This window comes from Taudactylus pleione, unplaced genomic scaffold, assembly GCF_031769625.1.
Source record: "Taudactylus pleione unplaced genomic scaffold, aTauple2 ptg000207l, whole genome shotgun sequence".
Taxonomy (NCBI): Eukaryota; Metazoa; Chordata; class Amphibia; order Anura; family Myobatrachidae; genus Taudactylus; species Taudactylus pleione.
Genome location: NW_028284609.1, coordinates 4,769,027 through 4,775,026, shown reverse-complemented (window position 1 = coordinate 4,775,026; position 6,000 = coordinate 4,769,027).

The following is a 6,000-nucleotide window of genomic DNA, read 5'->3' as shown; positions in this document are numbered from 1 at the left end:
GCAGGCTACGCTGTGTATCACCGGTTTCAGTAAGAGGCACACCGCCGACAACCTCTTAGAGAAACTGAGGGAAATCATCGCCTAGTGGCTTACCCCACTTAGACTCTCCTGGGGATTAGTGATATCTGACAATGCCACCAATATTGTGCGGGCATTACATCTGGGCAAATTCCAGCACGTCCCATGTTTTGCTCACACAATAAACTTGGTGGTGCAGAATTTTCTGAAAAGCGACAGGGGCATGCAGGAGATGCTTTGGGTGGCCCGAAAAATTTCTGGCCACTTTCGCCATTCAGTGACTGCGTGCCGAAGACTGGAGCGCCAGCAAACACTCTTGAACCTGCCCCGCCATCACCTGAAGCAAGAGGTTGTGACACGGTGGAACTCAACCCTCTATATGCTTCAGAGGATGGAGGAGCAGCAAAAGGCCATTCAAGCCTATACATCCACCTATGACATAGGCAAAGGAGGGGGTATGCACCTGACTCAAGCGCAGTGGAGAATGATTTCCGTGTTGTGCAAGGTTCTCCAGCCCTTTGAACTTGCCACACGTGAAGTCAGTTCAAACACTGCCAGCTTGAGTCAGGTCATTCCCCTCATCAGGCATTTGCAGAAGCAGCTGGAGAAAGTGAAGGAGGAGCTAAGACGGAGCGATTCCGCTCGGCATGTGGGACTTGTGGATGAAGCCCTTCATTCTCTTTGCCAGGATTCCAGGGTGGTCAATCTGTTGAAATCAGACCACTACATTTTGGCCACCGTGCTTGATCCTAGGTTTAAAGCCTATGTGGTGTCTCTCTTTCCGGCCGACACAAGCCTGCAGAGGTGCAAAGACCTGCTGGTGAACACACTGTCAGCTGAAGCGGAACGTGACACGTCAACAGCTCCTTCTTCATTTTCTCCCGCAACTGGTGCTGCCAGGAAAAAACGTAGCTATCCTAAGCAACCCGCTGGCGGTGATGCAGGACAGGCAGGACCAAGTTTGGACATCTGGTCCGGACTGAAGGACCTGGCAACAATTTCTGACATGTCTACTATCACTACATATGATACTGTCACCATTGACAGAATGGTGGAGGATTACATCGGTGACAGCATCCAAGTAGGCATGTCAGACAGTCCATACCTGTACTGGCAGGAAAAAAAGGCAATTTGGAGGCCCCTGTACAAACTGGCTCTATTTTACCTGAGTTGCCCTCCCCTCCAGTGTGTACTCCGAAAGAGTGTTTAGTGCAGCCGGGAACCTTGTCAGCGAAAGGCGTAGGAGGTTGCTTCCACAAAATGTGGAGAAGATGATGTTCATCAAAATGAATTATCAACTCTTCCAGGGAGACCAGCCTCCAGAACATACAGAGGGACCTGTGGTGGTGGATTCCAGTGGGGACGAGTTAATACTCTGTGAGGATGAGGATGTACACAACACTGAAGAGGGTGAGGAATCGGTGGATGAGGAGGATGAGGACGACATCTTGCCTCCGTAGAGCCAGTTTGTGCAGGGACAGATTAATTGCCAGCTTGTTTTGTGGGGGCCCAAACGAACCAATCATTTCAGCCACAGTCGTGTGACAGACCCTGGCGCTGAAATGATTGCTTTGTTAAAGTGTGCATGTCCTGTTTATACAACATAAGGGTGGGTGGGAGGGCCCAAGGACAATTCCATCTTGCACCTCTTTTTTTTCTTTGCATTATGTACAGTTTTGGGCCTAGTTTTTCAAAATGCCATCCTGTCTGCCACTGCAGTATCACTCCTAGATGGGTTACGTATTTGTGCCGCCCACTCGTGTCGCATAGCATAGTCATCCAGCTACCTCGGTGCAACCTTTTGGACATTAAAACACTATTGTGAGGTGTGAGGTGTTCAGAATAGACTGGAAATTAGTGGAAATTAAGGTTATTGAGGTTAATAATAGCATAGGAGCAGAAAAACCAACACATTCTGTGATTTTAGCTGTTTTTATGCTTTTTAAAAAAAAAATACAGATCCAAAACACAAAACCCAGAACCCAAAACACAGAAGGGTGGTTTTGGCAAAACCAATCCAGATCCAAAACACGAAGAAAGATCCAGATCCAAAACCAAAACACGAAAAGTGGCCGGTGCACACCCCTAGATCAAACATTTAACAAACTTGTCTGACGACCATTTTCATCTGTTTTCTGGCATTTAGGAGCAAATTGCTGATTATCATTTACTCCCAGATTTTCATTCCAACCAATCAACTAACTGGATGGTTGAACAGAAAATCTTTACGTGTGTACCCAGCTTAAGTTGCACAGGATGCACAGTAATTTTCAACAATTTAGAAGACACATATATTTTTATTGACGATAAAAATAGCAATGTTGGGTAATACACTAAAGGGGCCTATCCATTAGGCGACCTGAAAAACTGAACGTCTTGCGTTCAGTCCTTCAGGTCGCCAGGTGCAGTGCCTGCACTGGACAGCGTTCACTGAACGTCATTCGGTGCAGGAGACTGACCTCCTATCTGTGAACATGTGGAACCTGATGCTCACGTTGATGAGCATGTTCCACAGATAGTTGGGATCGGCAAGGACCCAGCGTGCACGCGCATCCCTGGTCCTTGCTGGCTATCCATTAGGCGACTTTCTAAACATTCCGACCAAAACCTCCTGGTTTTTGTCGGATCGTTCAAAAAGTTATCTAATGAATAGGCCCCTTTACACTGAAATAGTTGTCAATCACCAAAGCCCTAACCTGCCTCACACTTTCTGTGATCACAGAGTCACCAAATAAAACCAGTAGCCCTACCTGCTGACTCTGCATTGCATAATGTGGCAGGGTAGAATGATTAAGGGACATATTATGCAACACACAGCAGCAGAGCAAAATGTCTGAGACTTTATCAACAGAATGCAACAAAGCCCCACCAGATTTATCAAGAGTGCGGAACCTAATTTTTAATAGGCCAAATGTATGTTCTATCACAGATCTATAAACTTATGTGCTTCATTATACTTGTGCTCAGCAGGACTATCAGGAAGTGGCAATGGAGTCAGGAGACAGAAGATATATCCATACCCCAAATCCCCTGTAAGGAAAATAAATAAGTGTATTTGATGGTTAACATTACAACATTAATAGGTGTGTAGTGAGGAAGTTACCAGAAGAATGTGGTACTTACCAATCAGCCATTCTTCTTGCTCACCTCAAATTTAGTACACATGGATGACTGACTGAAGATAAAGAAATCATGGCATGACTCTGAACAGTCATCCACAGCACTCAGTATTCTTTGGTTTTTATTCACAAATAATCTGGACATTAGACTGTTCAGATAGACATGGACCCATGTCCTAGGTGGTCTCAGCTCAATGTGTGTGCATTCTTTAGCACCCAGGATATTGGGCATTCCTGCAATCCTACAAAAAGCTAACCTGACATTATGCCACTGTGACTCCTGGCTAGGGAAGCATATACAGGTGTAGGAGAGGGTCTTGAGTGCAGCAACAAGTTGCCCCAGGTAGCAGAGAAGTTGGCTTGTGGAATGCCTACCACCCTCCCCATCACTAACTGAAAGCTCCCAGTAGCAAAGAAGTGCAGAACAGCCAGCAGTTTGTGTAAGCCTGATAAGGTTTGTGACCGTGCAGTATCTGGCTCAAGGTGAGCTTTGACAAGGTCATACAAGTTCTTTAAGTTGTTGCAGGTGAGACAGAACATTTGTATGTCATCATCATCAGACAGTGAATTGAGGTCCAAGCACCCATGTAAGAACCTAGGTCTATGTAGGCTCTGTGCACCCCTCCCAGCTGGTTCCTCTGTTCTGTTTCTTGTTCCTGGGCCCTTTCAGTAACTTGAAATAAGTGCCTGTGCACAAAGAACTGAGGAACTGATTCAGCAAGGAATGTAAGTGAGAGAACGCATGCACTCTGCCAATGTTTTCGCACTGCGGATGCGTATGAATCACACTTCGCATGCGCGAACTAGCCAATGCAATCGGGTAAGAATATGCAGACTACAGGGAGTGTGTACACAAACCCTTCCGATATTGATTGACAGGAAGTGCCATTTGTGGGTGTTGATATGGGGCTGTCTGGCGAATGCAGGTGTGCTTGTGCATTGGGACACCGTTATAGGGACATGCATAATTAAGGCATTGGGGTGGCATACGCAGCCAAATGACTCGATGCACACAGGAAGTGGCCAAAATCCTGCACGACATCAGGTTAACCTGTATTGTGCGTATGGCCCGATAGTTCTCGATGTTACCGATGTTTCTGCTGGCTTGCGGACTACTCAGGCTTTGAGTAAAGGGAAGTGGGCGGCATTGTGTAGTGCTGGGCGTCTGCATCTTATGCTGCGGGTGCCATGCGTTGGAATTGATTAGCATATACATGCAGCAGCCGAGTGTGCGTGCTGAATCAGGCCCTGAGTATCCTGTCTCAGCCGTGCTTGACAGCAGAAGGAGTGTGCATCAGCTGACTTTGTTGCCTTTCATAAGCATCCTGATTGAGTTTGGGCTAATTGAAATGGTTTATACATGTCAACACGATTTTAAAAACAAGTGGGGAATGGGGAGGTAGAGTAAGAAAAGAAGACACCAGTTAGAAAGGTAGGAGAACAGCCACAAGAACTCAATGCCGTAGAGCCCCAAAAAGTGGAGGGTTGGAAGGAGAGTGGTCAAGTCAGTCAAAAACTACTGACCGGTCAAGCAGGATGAGAGTGAAAAAATAAATATCAAATTTAGCAGTGAGAATGTCATTGGTGACCTTGGTCGAAGGAATCGAAAACAAGATTGAAGCAGGTAGCGGAGGTAGTGTGAGGAAAGGAAGGTGACCTGGCACTAGACGATAAGTTGTTGCAAGAGTTTATAGGCAAGGGGGAATAAAGAGATGGGTCAATTGTTAGACAGGGAGTTTGGATCCATATAGGGTTTTTTTGGATATAGAAAAGACAATTACATGTTTAAAGGCATAGGGGAAAGTGCCAGTGGAGAAAGAGAGTGTTACGTACCCGATTCAAGATACTCCAATCTCTAACCGCTGTCCATAACTTTATCAAGATCTGCACTCACTTGAGCTTGCTTGTTGTGGGTCTCAAACAACACCTGGTCTGTCTACAGAAATGATTACCCACCCCAGTATCTTTCCCACTCACTCTTAATTTCTGTGTTACCACTTAAGGGTCTTTCAGGACATATTTATTCCAAATAGGAAGCCTAAAGTCCTCCTTACAACTAAAATTAAATCCCAGTCATCATTGCCTATTTAATATCTGCAGTTTCATCCCAAAGGGCATGGCTAAAAACTCATATAGCCCAAATGAGGTGATAAAGGCTGTCCACTCTTGGGCCTCAGGTGTCAATGGGATCTGCCAATATTTCCTACTGCAGGTGTGGCCAGACTTTTGGACTTATCTACTTTTAAAGCAAAAAAATCTACCAAGTTACTTTGCATGTGCCGTAGGCGCATGCCCAAAAAAATTGGCATGGTATTCCAAAAAATGGGGAGTGACTTCGCAGGAAGTGGTGTTGGGACTATCTGACAAAATCACACATTTGCCCCCACAGTAAATAAAATAAACACATTGGCACCCACAGGAAAAAAAATACACACAAATTTTCCCTCACAGCAAAAAAAACAAACACAATATCCCCCCAACTGGGAAAAAAAAATGTTGTCCCTCACATAAACATATAATACATAGGGGTATATTCAATTGGGTGCTAGAATAGCCAAAAACCCATACCTGCGAGCCTTTTCCTGCATTTACGGGTTTTTTGCTATTCAATTAGGTGTCTGTTTTTTTTTTGTGTGCTGGGAGGTTTTTATTCTCGCACCTCCAGAGCCAGCATGATCTTTCCTAAAATCATTAATTTTAGGAAAAATCAGTGGGACTTGCTCTGGGCCCCTGGCGGCACCCCCGTTAGGACTAATTAAGCAATTGTAAGTTTCCAATTAGCTTAATTAGTCCTTAATTACTTACCTTCGACAGCGCTGTCTTCTTCGTCCAGCGTCAGGAGCCGGCTCTTCTGCAGCAGGGT